A 15,006-nucleotide genomic window follows, 5' to 3' on the forward strand; every position below is an offset into this window, starting at 1 on the left:
TCATTTTTGTAAAGGTAGTCATTTCAGTCGAAAGAACGACGTCTAGATGACCATTTTGGAAAACATACTTCCACTTTGAGTTTAACCATGATTTTTGGATATAGTTTCATGTTCATAAGAAAAATTATTTTCCCAGAAGAACAACTTTTAAATCAAAGTTTATCATAGATTTTAATTAACTAACCCAAAACAGCCCGCTGTGTTACTAAGACGTCGTATGTCCGATTTTACGGTGTTTTTCGTGTTTCCAGGTTAAATCATTAAGTTAGCATATCATATAGATATAGAACATGTGTTTAATTGATTTTAAAAGTCAAGTTAGAAGGATTAACTTTATTTATGAACAAGTTTAGAATTAACTAAACTATGTTCTAGTGATTACAAGTTTAAATCTTCGAATAAGATAGTTTTATATGTATGAATCGAATGATGTTATGAACATCATTACTACCTCAATTTTAGTAGGTAAAACCAACTGTAAGTGACAAGAAATGATTTAGCTTTAAAGGATCCTTGGATGGCTTGAAAGTTCTTGAAGCAGAATAATGACACGAAAACAAGTTCAAGTAAGATTTCCACTCGAAATAAGATTGTTATAGTTATAGAAATTGAATCAAAGTTTGAATATGAGTATTACCTTGTATTAGAAAGATATCTTACTGTAAATAACAAAGATTTCTTGTGGTTGGATGATCACTTTTCAAGATTGGAAGTAAGCTAGCAAACTTGGAAGTATTCTTGATTTTATGAAACTAGAACTTAGAGAATTTATGAAGAACACTTAGAACTTGAAGATAGAACTTGAGAGAGATCACTTAGATGAAGAAAATTGAAGAATGAAAGTGTTTGTAGGTGTTTTTGGTCGTTGGTATATGGATTAGATATAAAGGATGAGTAATTTTGTTTTCATGTAAATAAGTCATGAATGATTACTCATATTTTTGTAATTTTATGTGATATTTCATGCTAGTTGCCAAATGATGGTTCCCACATGTGTTAGGTGACTCACATGGGCTGCTAAAAGCTGATCATTGGAGTATATATACCAATAGTACATACATCTAAAAGCTGTTTATTGTACGAGTATGAATACGGGTGCATACGAGTAGAATTGTTGATGAAACTGAACGAGGATGTAATTGTAAGAATTTTTGTTAAGTAGAAGTATTTTGATAAGTGTCTTGAAGTCTTTCAAAAGTGTATGAATACGTATTAAAACACTACATGTATATACATTTTAACTGAGTCATTAAGTCATCGTTAGTCGTTACATGTAAATGTTGATTTGAAACCTTTAAGTTAATGATCTTGTTAAATGTTGTTAATCCAATGTTTATTATATCTAATGAGATGTTAAATTATTATATTATCATGATATTATGATATATTACTATATCTTAATATGATATATATACATTTAAATGTCGTTACAACGATAATCGTTACATATATGTCTCATTTCGAAATCCTTAAGTTAGTAGTCTTGTTTTTACATATGTAGTTCATTGTTAATATACATAATGACATGTTTACTTATCATTTATCATGATTAAACATATTATATCAATATCTTAATATGATTCATATGTATTTAGTAAGACGTTGTTATAACGATAATCGTTATATATATCGTTTCGAGTTTCTTAATTCGATAAACTCAATTTTATCTATATAACTCATTGTTAAAATACCTAATGAGATATTTACTTATCATAATATCATGTTAACTATATATATAATCATATATATGTCATCATATAGTTTTTACAAGTTTTAATGTTCGTGAATCACCGGTCAACTTGGGTGGTCAATTGTCTATATGAAACCTTTTTCAATTAATCAAGTCTTAACAAGTTTGATTGCTTAACATGTTGGAAACACTTAATCATGTAAATATCAATTTCATTTAATATATATAAACATGGAAAAGTGTAACACCCCGTTTTCCATGTATATGATTTATAGGTGTATTGGGTATGTACGAATGGTGTAAGAAAGGTTCGGGGCATTTTCTAGTACTAAAGTCTTGTGTACGAGAAAGTTATGTCAGGTCACGCCTTATGTTGCGGCGCGACACACAAGGCCGCGGCGCGGCAACACATTTGAATCTGGAACAGAAAGTATGGTAAAGAAGGCACCAGACCACGGTATAGGTCATGGCGCGACCATTTATGCCGCGGCGCGGCATTTCTGCTGAACTGGTTCTGGAGTTTTGCAATATTTAAGTAAAGTGAGGTGCAAATTGGTTATTTCGCGTTTAAGCCAGATGGGGATCTTAAATCTGGTCCATCCATTTCATTTCCTTAATTTCTTTTTCCTTTTCATTTCATTTTCCTCTCAAAAACTCAAACACCCATTTGATTTCAAAGGGATTTTTGGAAAGGAAGAAGCGGGATTTGATCTTTGGCGTAGTTGACAAGTTTGTTCTCCTCGTTCTTGGCTACACGATGATACTAGTGATAAGCTCTAACTCCGAATTTCATTTTCGTGTTCATCATTCAAATTTGGGGCTTTTGATTGTATGATTCATAGATGGGACCCATTTAGTTGTTAATTGGAAGATGAACACCAAGATTTGGATTTGTAAGTGTTAGAGGCGGGTTTTGGGTTGATTAATGATTTAACCATGTTTAAGACTTGTAAATGGTGTACAATCACTAGCATTAGTGATTATTGGTGTTTTGGAGACTTTTAGGGTTTTCGTGGTTGACTAATTTTGACTAGAGTCAAAATTAGGGTTTGTTGAGGATTACGACCCGAATGTCGATTCGATGAGGTTTGTAAACTTAAAATGGATTAAGTTGAAGTATAAAACCGAGTTAAACATGTTTTGGTGTCAAAACTTGTAAATGGTGAGATTTTAACCTTATGGGTCAAAATTAGGGTTTATGGGCGATTTTGAGAACGATATGTGTTTAACACTTGTGTTCGGGTTTAATTGGCATATTAGGACCATTATCACTTGTGTTAGTGATTATTGGTTAGTTTGGGCGCGGTTTGTCCTTGGAAGTGCATTTGGGTCGAATTTGCAATAAGTGTCAAATTGGGTTGGTTTGTAGATCCAATCTAAGTGTGTTGTTGAATTTGTGATAATGGATTAGGTACTTTCCATTGACGAGTTGCGGATTACTTGGAAGCATTTCTTCAAGGCGATAAGGTGAGTGTTAATATCCTATATGCATATGTATGTGTAGGATGGGTACGGGTAGGGTGAAGTGATTCTCGGCTATAGAGCTCACTTCACATGTAGGTGGATTTGATGGACTTGTGTATGGGTCCAATTGGCACGGTTGTGCATTTTGGTTGACCACCTTTGGCGAAGTACACACTTTGGGTGTACGTTATCACACGTGGTTGTGAGTGGAATAAGTATACATGTATGTATATAATGTATTTATTTGTAGGAACGGATATGTGTTGTCCAAGTTAGTGATTTATGTCGTTGTACACTGACGGCCTTTATGAATGGATATGTGTTGTCCGAGTTAGTGGTATATGCGTTGTACACTAACGGTTTTACGAATGGATATATGTTGTCCAATTTAGTGTTATATGTGTTGTACACTACTGATTTATGAATGGATATGTGTTGTCCAATTTAGTGTTATATGTGTTGTACACTAATGATTTTATAAACAGATATGTGTTGTCCAAGGGTTAGTGATATATGTGTTGTCCAAGGGTTAGTGATATATGTGTTGTACACTAACGGTTGTTATGAACACCGATGGGAAATTCGAGTACCATTCCTTTTTACGATTGGTTAACCGTGGGCGTTTATATATTGTTGTATATATATATATATATATTGACGTATTGTTGTGATGTAGCTAACCCTCCGGGTGTAGCTTATTTGGCGTTGTTCACATCGTCGTTGGTGAACTTATATTTTGTTGATATATTTAGCTTGTTGCTTAGAGATCGTACGGTATGCTTAGTGTAGTTGCCTTATATATATATATATATATATATATATATATATATATATATATATATATATATATATATATATATATATATATATATATATATATATATATATATATATATATATATATATATATATATATATATATATATGCATGTCCATATTATACATATATATGTATGTAGTATATTATCATTCACTAAGCGTTAGCCTCTCGTTGTTGCTATTTTTATTGGTTCGCATGCTTGGCAGCTCGGGTAAGCTAGGGAATTAGAGATCTTGGCTAGGTTTCTTAGAAGATCTTGTTTTTGTATTCGCTTAGGATTTGGGTAGCGTAGTCCCAAATCACCATGCTCGGTTTTGGTTGGAAACTAAACTAGTCGGGTCGTGTATGTCCGTTTGGACAATTAATCAATGTATTAAATGTTTTAAGGTTTATTAAACCTTCTATTGTATAAAAGATGTTTATGGAAACACAATTGGGTCCTAAAGTATTATTTAATGCGTATTAAAAGGAAAAATTTTTATGGGCCGGTTTTAATACGGGTTGGGTTGTTACAAGTGGTATCAGAGCATGGTCTAAGGGATTTAGGCGACTTGAGATAGGTGCCTAGACTTAGACTTTTGTGTGTGCTTAATTGTTGCAGGACTTGTAGGATTAAGGGTCAGAATGAGTTGTAGTTAGTGCCTTGTTTGTAGGTGAACTAACTAGGATTTTGGCTTGTGTTGTGATGTAATTGTTACTTGTGCTTATATCGTGTAGAATTTACGTTGTGTTAGTTTATATCATCGAGCGAGGCGGTCATTGTACTAACGAGTCGATACGGCGTGTGTGCGTAATAAGGACTTGCAAACCTTATTACGGGTGCAAATCGTGTCTAACAAGTGATGTACGACGAGTGTTGAGCAAGATGGGGCGGTGTTATACGTGTTGTTTTATACGTTCGTGGACTAATCATTTTGCATTCTTTAGAATGACGACGCGAAATGAGATCGAGACTAATGACGAGGAGTTTAACTCTAGAGTTGCGGCCGCCGTTGCAGAGCAAATGAGTGCGTTTCGAGAAGAAATGGATAGGAAGTATTCCGAATTTCGGGGTGGTAGTGAAATGGAGCGTTGTCTTAAGAGCTTCATGAGGACTAAACCCCCGATGTATGACGGGAAACCGGATCCTTTGGTAAGCACAACTTGGATCTCGGATGTCGAAGGGTGTTTTCGTACTATTGAATGCCCTCCTGAGAAGAAGACGAGACTCGCTACTAGTTTGTTGCGGGGTAGGGCAAAGGATTGGTTGGATGATAAGTTTGATCTTGTCGGTGGTGAGCCGTTTATGGCTTTATCGTGGGACGAGTTTAAGAAGGAATTCTTCGAGGAGTTCCAGACTTCAGCCGATTTGTCAAAAATGTGTAATGAGTTGCGAAATTTGCAACAGGGTTCTATGGATCTGAATACTCTCAAGACGACCTTTATGGCGAAGGCTCGTTTTTGCCCGAAGTATTTGGGGAATGATAATTTGTTGATGCAAGATTTCTATCGAACCTTGAATGATGACTTGAAGAATAAGATTAGCCGGGGTCACACGAAATCGTTTGCGGAATTATTCGCCGTGGCTAGAGGTTTCGAGTCGTATTCGCGATCGAAGGTTGGTGAACCTTCAAGTGAGAGAAGGGTTGTTTCTTATGGTGCTCCAAGTAAGAGGACTAAGGGTCCGAGCGTGAGCACGGGTGGTACGCGGTTGAGTATGTTAGATTCTAGTATGTCTAGATGTTACAATTGTGGCTTGAGGGGTCACAAATCTTGGGAATGTTCGGTGCCAAAGGGTGATGGTATGGTGTGCTTCAATTGCCAAGAAGAAGGACATCGTAAGTCGAAATTTCCCAAGTTAGCGGGGACGGGTGCGGCAAGGAGACGTTAAGGTACGTTTCGTTTTAATAAATATGCCCTTTGATTATTTATTAAGTGCTGTTTGAATTTGAGTTTGTAAAATGCCTTGTGTTGTGCATATTGTTGTTATGGGTGACGTTCCTAATGAAAGTACCCTATGGCGATGTTTTGATTAATGGGCGAAGGGTGTAACACTTGGTGCAACCAAGCATTCCTTAGTATTTGGGAAATGTTTCTACCAAGCCATGGAAATGGGTTTTAGTGTTCGATTGTTAAGCGCGTGTTCGCTATAGTGTGGAAGTTGATGAACCATGAGGTTCGTCGAGTGGATTGGAACCCGAAAAAGATCGAGTGTTTGATCTCGATGTATGTTGGTAAAGGAGTCTACGTGACGCGACATTAGGTGCCTTTATACCTACTAGCGTGGTGTTCGACTCCGATTGTGCTGTGGTTACATTGTACTTAGGGTACCGGAGTGAAACCCTTAGGTACATGAGTGACTAGGTGGAAATTGACAAACTAGAGCAATTGGATGATTACGAGGGTGTGGTTTGCGTAATCGTGGTACACTTTTTATTCGAAGTGTTTAAGGATTGATTGAAATCCTTCGTGTGCTCAAGGCTGGAGCAAGAGATGGTGATGGGTCATGTGAACCCAATTGTTGGTAAAGTCTACCTTTGGTAGCATTGTACGGTTGTACGAGTTGTGGATATGGAACGTAGTTCCAAGTGGGAGAGTTGCACTCCCGCACGAGGAGGTTTTTAGTTTGAGACTTCAGATGATACTTTTGGTAGATCCGGAAGTTTGCGTTGGGACCTAGTTTTGGTCGATTTGTGGTAAAGTACAATTTCGGTTAAATTGTACTTATGGTTTTGGATGTAAGTTACCACCGAGGTGGTAATGTAGTAAATCTCATTGAGAGATAAAAGACGTGTTTGGCAAGCAAGGTGAAATCCCTCGGTTAAGGGATGTGCGTATCGGATTCTCTTCTAGAGAATTATTGTTTTGTACCTATGTTTGATATAGGTGGTTCTTGCTCGATTGTGGGAATGGTTAGTGGTATCCATTAGGATTCACTATGGTGTGGCAGAGCGCGATGTTACGCTACTCGTCGTTCGAGGCTAAAAGGGCGTTGATTGATGAAGCATGACCTTCAGGGTCCGCTGACTTCATCATGGGAACGTTGATTGGTGGAGCATGACCTTCGGGGTCCGCTGACTTCATCATGAGATCGTTGATTGGTGAAGCATGACCTTCGGGGTCCGCTGACTTCATCATGGGTGTAGTGTTATATCGGTGAAGCATGACCGTTGACGGGGTCCGCTGACTTCATCCGGTGTTGAGATTTGGGAAGTGGGTCGCGTGTAGTTTTCTGCCAGCCTTCATGTTGTTGGATGTGTGATCTATTGGTTGTTTTATACGCCAATGGTGGGGTCGTAAGGACCACATTGTGTGAACTAACGGTGGATTTATACGCCGATGGTGGGGTCGTGAGGACCATGTTGTATGATTAGTGAGGCGATAGCCGTGTTTCGCTCACATGTTGCTATGGGTGTGATGATAGTTGATTTGGTACACCTTGGGATTTGCGTTTCCATAGTCGTTTTGGGCGCTATCGATTTTAGCCGTCTGCTTTATGATGTTACAGTAGTTGCGTTTTGGTCGTATTGCGCACTACCAGGGATGTCTAATGATTGGTGTTATCCGTAAGGATTCATTTGGTTCGGTCTTCATCGTTTCGGGTTGTTGACCTTAGGTTGAGACTTGGTTGCTTTTAGCGTTGTACTCGGTAAAGGTACGCTAAGGGATTGATATCTCGGTTCGAGATTGGTTGAGTTTTTCCCGATGTTAGGGAATGAGCATGGTCTTAGTGCTCGGAAATTGTGATTCGATAAATTGCGGGTGACGATTTAGTTGTTAAGGGTAACTCTTTGAGGAAAATTGTCTAAGGGATCGTTGTAGACTTCGGTTGTTGCGGGTATTGTACGTCTCGGGATGCGAGCAACTGTGTAATTTGTCATTGGATTAACCATCGGGTTAGCGAATTTGTGGTAGAAGTCGGTTTGAAATGCATGTTCGACGACCATTGAGTGTGGGTCCGTTTGGGTTTGTGACTAGGATCACGAGGACGTGATGGAATTTAAGTGGGGGAGAGTTGTAACACCCCGTGTTCCCTGTATATGATTTATAGGTGTATTAGGTATGTACGAATGGTGTAAGAAAGGTTCGGGGCATTTTCTAGTATTAAAGTCTTGTGTGCGAGAAAGTTATGTCAGGTCACGCCTTGTGTCGCGGCGCGACACACAAGGCCGCGGCACGGCAACACATTAGAATCTGGATCAGAAAGTATGGTAAAGAAGGCACCAGACCACGGTATAGCTCGCGGCGCGACCATTTATGCCGCGGCGCGGCATTTCTGCTGAACTGGTTCCGAAGTTTTGCAATATTTAAGTAAAGTGAGGGGCAAATTGGTCATTTTGCATTTGAGCAAGATGGGGATCTTAAATCTGGTCCATCCATTTCATTTCCTTAATTTCTTTTTCCTTTTCATTTCATTTTCCTCTCAAAAACTCAAACACCCATTTGATTTCAAAGGGATTTTTGGAAAGGAAGAAGCGGGATTTGATCTTTGGCGTAGTTGACAAGGTTGTTCTCCTCGTTCTTGGCTACACGGTGATACTAGTGGTAATCTCTAACTCCGAATTTCATTTTCGTGTTCATCATTCAAATTTGGGGCTTTTGATTGTATGATTCATAGATGGAACCCATTTAGTTGTTAATTGGAAGATTAACACCAAGATTCGGGTTTGTAAGTGTTAGAGGCGGGTTTTGGGTTGGTTAATGATTTAACCATGTTTAAGACATGTAAATGGTGTACAATCACTAGCATTAGTGATTATTGGTGTTTTGGAGACTTTTAGGGTTTTCGTGGTTGACTAATTTTGACTAGAGTCAAAATTAGGGTTTGTTGAGGGTTACGACCCGAATGTCGATTCGATGAGGTTTGTAAACTTAAAATGGATTAAGTTGAAGTATAAAACCGAGTTAAACATGTTTTGGTGTCAAAACTTGTAAATGGTGAGATTTTGACCTTATGGGTCAAAATTAGGGTTTATGGGCGATTTTGAGAACGATAAGTGTTTAACACTTGTGTTCGGGTTTAATTGGCATATTAGGACCATTATCACTTGTGTTAGTGGTTATTGGTTAGTTTGGGCGCGGTTTGTCCTTGGAAGTGCATTTGGGTCGAATTTGCAATAAGTGTCAAATTGGGTTGGTTTGTAGATCCAATCTAAGTGTGTTATTGAATTTGTGATAATGGATTAGGTACTTTCCATTGAAGAGTTGCAGATTACTTGGAAGCATTTCTTCAAGGCGACAAGGTGAGTGTTAATATCCTATATGCATATGTATGTGTAGGATGGGTACGGGTAGGGTGAAGTGATTCTCGGCTATAGAGCTCACTTCACATGTAGGTGGATTTGATGGACTTGTGTATGGGTCCAATTGGCACGGTTGTGCATTTTGGTTGACCACCTTTGGCGAAGTACACACTTTGGGTGTACGTTATCACACGTGGTTGTGAGTGGAATAAGTATACATGTATGTATATAATGTATTTATTTGTAGGAACGGATATGTGTTGTCCAAGTTAGTGATTTATGTCGTTGTACACTGACGGCCTTTATGAATGGATATGTGTTGTCCGAGCTAGTGATATATGCGTTGTACACTAACGGTTTTACGAATGGATATATGTTGTCCAATTTAGTGTTATATGTGTTGTACACTACTGATTTATGAATGGATATGTGTTGTCCAATTTAGTGTTATATGTGTTGTACACTAATGATTTTATAAACGGATATGTGTTTTCCAAGGGTTAGTGATATATGTGTTGTCCAAGGGTTAGTGATATATGTGTTGTACACTAACGGTTGTTATGAACACTGATGGGAAATTCGAGTACCATTCCTTTTTACGATTGGTTAACCGTGGGTGTTTATATATTGTTGTATATATATATATTGACGTATTGTTGTGATGTAGCTAACCCTCCGGGTGTAGCTTATTTGGCGTTGTTCACATCGTCGTTGGTGAACTTATATTTTGTTGATATATTTAGCTTGTTGCTTAGAGATCGTACGGTATTCTTAGTATAGTTGCCTTATTATACATATATTATGTATGTAGTATATTATCATTCACTAAGCGTTAGCTTACCCTCTCGTTGTTGCTATTTTTATAGGTTCGCATGCTTGGCGGCTCGGGTAAGCTTGGGAATTAGAGATCTTGGCTAGGTTGCTTAGAAGATCTTGTTTTTGTATTCGCTTAGGATTTGGGTAGCGTAGTCCCAAATCACCATGCTCGGTTTTGGTTGGAAACTAAACTAGTCGGGTCGTGTATGTCCGTTTGGACAATTAATCAATGTATTAAATGTTTTAAGGTTTATTAAACCTTCTATTGTATAAAAGATGTTTATGGAAACACAATTGGGTCCTAAAGTATTATTTAACGCGTATTAAAAGGAAAAATTTTTATGGGCCGGTTTTAATACGGGTTGGGTTGTTACAAAAAGTTCGGGTCACTACAGTACCTACCCGTTAAATAAATTTCGTCCCGAAATTTTAAGCTGTTGAAGGTGTTGACGAATCTTCTGGAAATAGGTGCGGGTGTTTCTTCTTCATCTGATCTTCACATTCCCAGGTGAACTCGTGTCCCCTACGAGCATTCCATCGAACCTTAACAATTGGTATCTTGTTTTGCTTAAGTCTTTTAACCTCACGATCCATTATTTCGACGGGTTCTTTGATGAATTGAAGTTTTTCGTTGATTTGGATTTCGTCTAACGGAATAGTGAGATCTTCTTTAGCAAAACATTTCTTCAAATTCGAGACATGGAAAGTGTTATGTACAGCCGCGAGTTGTTGAGGTAACTCAAGTCGGTAAGCTACTAGTCCGACATAATCAATAATCTTGAGTGGTCCAATATACCTTGGATTTAATTTCCCTCGTTTACCAAATTTTACAACACCTTTCTAAGGTGTAACCTTAAGCATGACCATCTCTCCAATTTCAAATTCTATATCTTTTCTTTTAATGTCGGCGTAGCTCTTTTGTCGACTTTGGGCGGTTTTCAACCGTTGTTGAATTTGGATGATATTCTCGGTAGTTTCTTGTATTATCTCCGAACCCGTAATCTGTCTATCCCCCACTTCACTCCAACAAATCGGAGACCTGCACTTTCTACCATAAAGTGCTTCAAACGTTGCCATCTCAATGCTTGAATGGTAGCTGTTGTTGTAGGATAATTCTGCTAACGGTAGATGTCGATCCCAACTGTTTTCGAAATCAATAACACATGCTCGTAGCATGTCTTCAAGCGTTTGTATCGTCCTTTCGCTCTGCCCATCAGTTTGTGGATGATAGGCAGTACTCATGTCTAGACGAGTTCCTAATGCTTACTGTAATGTCTGCCAGAATCTTGAAATAAATCTGCCATCCCTATCAGAGATAATATAGATTGGTATTCAATGTCTGGAGCTGTCTTCCTTCAAATATAGTCGTGCTAACTTCTCCATCTTGTCATCTTCTCTTATTGGCAGGAAGTTTGCTGATTTGGTGAGACGATCAACTATTACCCAAATAGTATCAAAACCACTTGCAGTCCTTGGCAATTTAGTGATGAAATCCATGGTAATGTTTTCCCATTTCCATTCCAGGATTTTCGGTTATTGAAGTAGACCTGATGGTTTCTGATGCTCCGCTTTGACCTTAGAACACGTCAAACATTCCCCTACGTATTTAGCAATATCGGCTTTCATACCTGGCCACCAAAAATGTTTCTTGAGATCCCTGCACATCTTCCCCGTTCCAGGATGTATTTAGTATCTGGTTTTATGAGCTTCTCTAAGTACCATTTCTCTCATATCTCCAAATTTTGGTACCCAAATTCTTTCAGCCCTATACCGGATTCCGTCTTCCCGAATATTAAGATGCTTCTCCGATCCTTTGGGTATTTCAATCTTTATATTTCCCTCTTTTAAAACTCCTTGTTGCGCCTCCTTTATTTGAGTAGTAAGGTTAGTGTGAATCATTATATTAATAGCTTTTACTCGAATGGGTTCTCTGTCCTTTCTGCTCAAGCCGTCGGCTACCACATTTGACTTCCCCAGGTGGTAACGAATCTCAAATTCATAATCATTCAACAATTCAATCCACCTACGCTGCCTCATATTCAGTTGTTTCTGATTAAATATGTGTTGAAGACTTTTGTGGTCGGTATATATAATACTTTTGACCCCATATAAGTAGTGCCTCCAAGTCTTTAATGCAAAAACAACTGCGCCTAATTCCAAATCATGCGTCGTATAACTCTGTTCGTGAATCTTCAATTGTCTAGACGCATAAGCAATTACTTTTGTTCGTTGCATTAATACACAACCGAGACCTTGCTTTGAGGTGTCACAATATATCACAAAATCATCATTCCCTTCAGGTAATGACAATATAGGTCCCTTTATGCGTTAATGCAGTCAAGGGTTTTGCTATTCTGGAAAAGTCTTGAATGAACCTTCTGTAGTAACCAGCTAGTCCTAAAAACTGGTGTATATGCTTCAGAGTTTTAGGGGTTTCCCACTTTTCAATGGTCTCAATCTTTGCCGGATCCACCTGAATACCTTCTTTGTTCACTATGTGACCGAGGAATTGAACTTCTTCCAACCAAAATGCACACTTTGAAAACTTAGCGTACAGTTTTTCTTTTCTCAGCAACTCTAGCACTTTTCTCAAATGTTCTTCGTGCTCTTGATCATTCTTCGAGTAAATAAGTATGTCATTGATGAAAACAATGACAAATTTGTCAAGATATAGCCCACACACTCGGTTCATGAGGTCCATGAACACAGCTGGTGCGTTAGTTAATCCAAACGGCATAACCATAAACTCGTAATGACCATAACGCATCCTAAAAGCAGTCTTTGGAATATTATCCTCCTTCACCCGCATTTGATGATATCCGGAACGTAAATCGATCTTCGAATAAACAGACGAGCCTTGTAGTTGATCAAATAAGTCATCGATTCTCGGTAGTGGGTAGCGGTTCTTGATGGTAAGTTTGTTCAGCTCTCGATAGTCGATACACAACCTGAACGTACCATCTTTCTTCTTGACAAACAAAATAGGAGCTCCCCATGGTGATGTGCTACGTCGAATGAAACCACGCTCTAAAAGTTCCTGTAACTGACTTTGTAATTCTTTCATTTCGCTGGGTGCGAGTCTGTATAGAGCACGAGCTATTGGTGCAGCTCCTGGTACAAGGTCTATTTGAAATTCAACGGATCGATGTGGGGGTAATCCCGGTAATTCTTTTGGAAATACATCGGGAAATTCTTTTGCGATGGGAACATCATTGATGTTCTTTTCTTCAGGTTTAACTTCCTCGATGTGTGCTAGAATGACGTAACAACCTTTTCTTATTAGTTTTTGCGCCTTCAAACTAATAATAAGATTTAATTTCGCGTTGTTCTTTTCTTCGTACACCATTAAAGGTTTTCCTTTTTCGCGTATAATGGGAATCGCATTTTTGTAACAAACGACCTCTGCTCTCACCTTTTTCAACCATTCCATGCCAATTATTACATCAAAACTCCCTAACTCGACTCGTATTAAATCAATTTTAAACGTTTCATCCCTCAGTTTAATTTCTCTCTCACGACATATATTATCTGCTGAAATTAATTTACCGTTTGCTAATTCGAGTAAAAATTTACTATCCAAAGGAGTCAATGGGAAACTTAATTTAAGTGAAAAATTCTCTACTCATATAGCTTCTATCCGCACCCGAATCAAATAAAACATAAGCAGATTTATCGTCAATAAGAAACGTACACGTAACAAGCTCTGGGTCTTCCTGTGCTTCTGTCGCATTAATATTGAAAACTCTTCCACGACCTTGCCCATTAGTATTCCCCTGATTCGGGCAATTTCTAATAATGTGGCCCGGTTTTCCACATTTATAACAAACAGCGTTGGTATTACTTGCTCCGACACTATTCGTTTCGGCATTACTTGTTCCGACATTATTTGTTCCCTTAGTTCTGTTAAATTTTGGTCCGTAGATCTCACACTTTGTCATGCTATGACCATTTCTTTTACACCTGTTGCAAAATGTGGTGCAAAACCCCTAATGATTTTCTTCACACCTTTGACATGGCTATTTTTGGTTTTTGTTGTCGTTGTTGTTATTGAGGTTGTTGTTGGGATTGTTATTGTTGTTGAAACGGTTGTTGTAGTTGTTGTTGTTGTTGGGATGTTTGTTGTAGTTATTGTTAGGATTGTGGTTATTGTTGTGATTGTTGTTGCGGTTGTTGGGATAGTTGTTGCGATTGTGGTTGTAATTGTTGTTGTTTGTTGTTATACTGGTGACTCTTGTCACCGTTTTCCTCCCACTTCCTCTTGAGTTGTTTCGTGTTGGCTTCTTCGGCCGCCTGCTCTTTAATTCTTCCCTCAATCTGATTTATGAGTTTATGAGACATTCGACTTGCCTTCTGTATAGAAGCAGGCTCGTGTGAACTCACATATTCTTGAATCCTTACTGGTAACCCTTTTATAAACGAGTCGATCTTCTCTTCTTCATCTTCGAATGCTCCCGGACACAATAGGTACAACTCTGTGAATCGTCGTTCATATGTGGTAACGTCGAACCCTTGTGTTCGTAACTCTCTAAGTTCTGTCTTGAGTTTATTGACTTCATTTCTAGGACGGTACTGCTCATTCATCAATTGCTAGAATGCCGACCACGGTAGTACGTAAGCAGCATTTTGTCCTACTTGTTCAAGATAGGTGTTCCACCACGTTAACGCAGTACCTGTGAAGGTATGCGTAGCGTACTTAACTTTGTCTTCTTCAGTACACTTACTTATGGCAAACACCGATTCGACTTTCTCGGTCCACCGTTTCATTCCAATTGGTCCTTCGGTTCCATCAAATTCTAAAGGTTTGCAGGCAGTGAATTTTTTGTAGGAGCATCCTACACGATTTCTTGCGCCGTTAGCTGCATTGCTAGATTCAGAGTTATTGTTGGTATGTAGCGCAGCCTGTACTGCGGCTATGTTTGCAGCAAGAAAGGTACGAAATTCCTCTTCGCTCATATTCATGGTGTGTCGAGTAGTCGGTGCCATTTCCTTCAAAA

The sequence above is a fragment of the Rutidosis leptorrhynchoides genome, chromosome 9, assembly GCF_046630445.1.
Source record: "Rutidosis leptorrhynchoides isolate AG116_Rl617_1_P2 chromosome 9, CSIRO_AGI_Rlap_v1, whole genome shotgun sequence".
Taxonomy (NCBI): domain Eukaryota; kingdom Viridiplantae; phylum Streptophyta; class Magnoliopsida; order Asterales; family Asteraceae; genus Rutidosis; species Rutidosis leptorrhynchoides.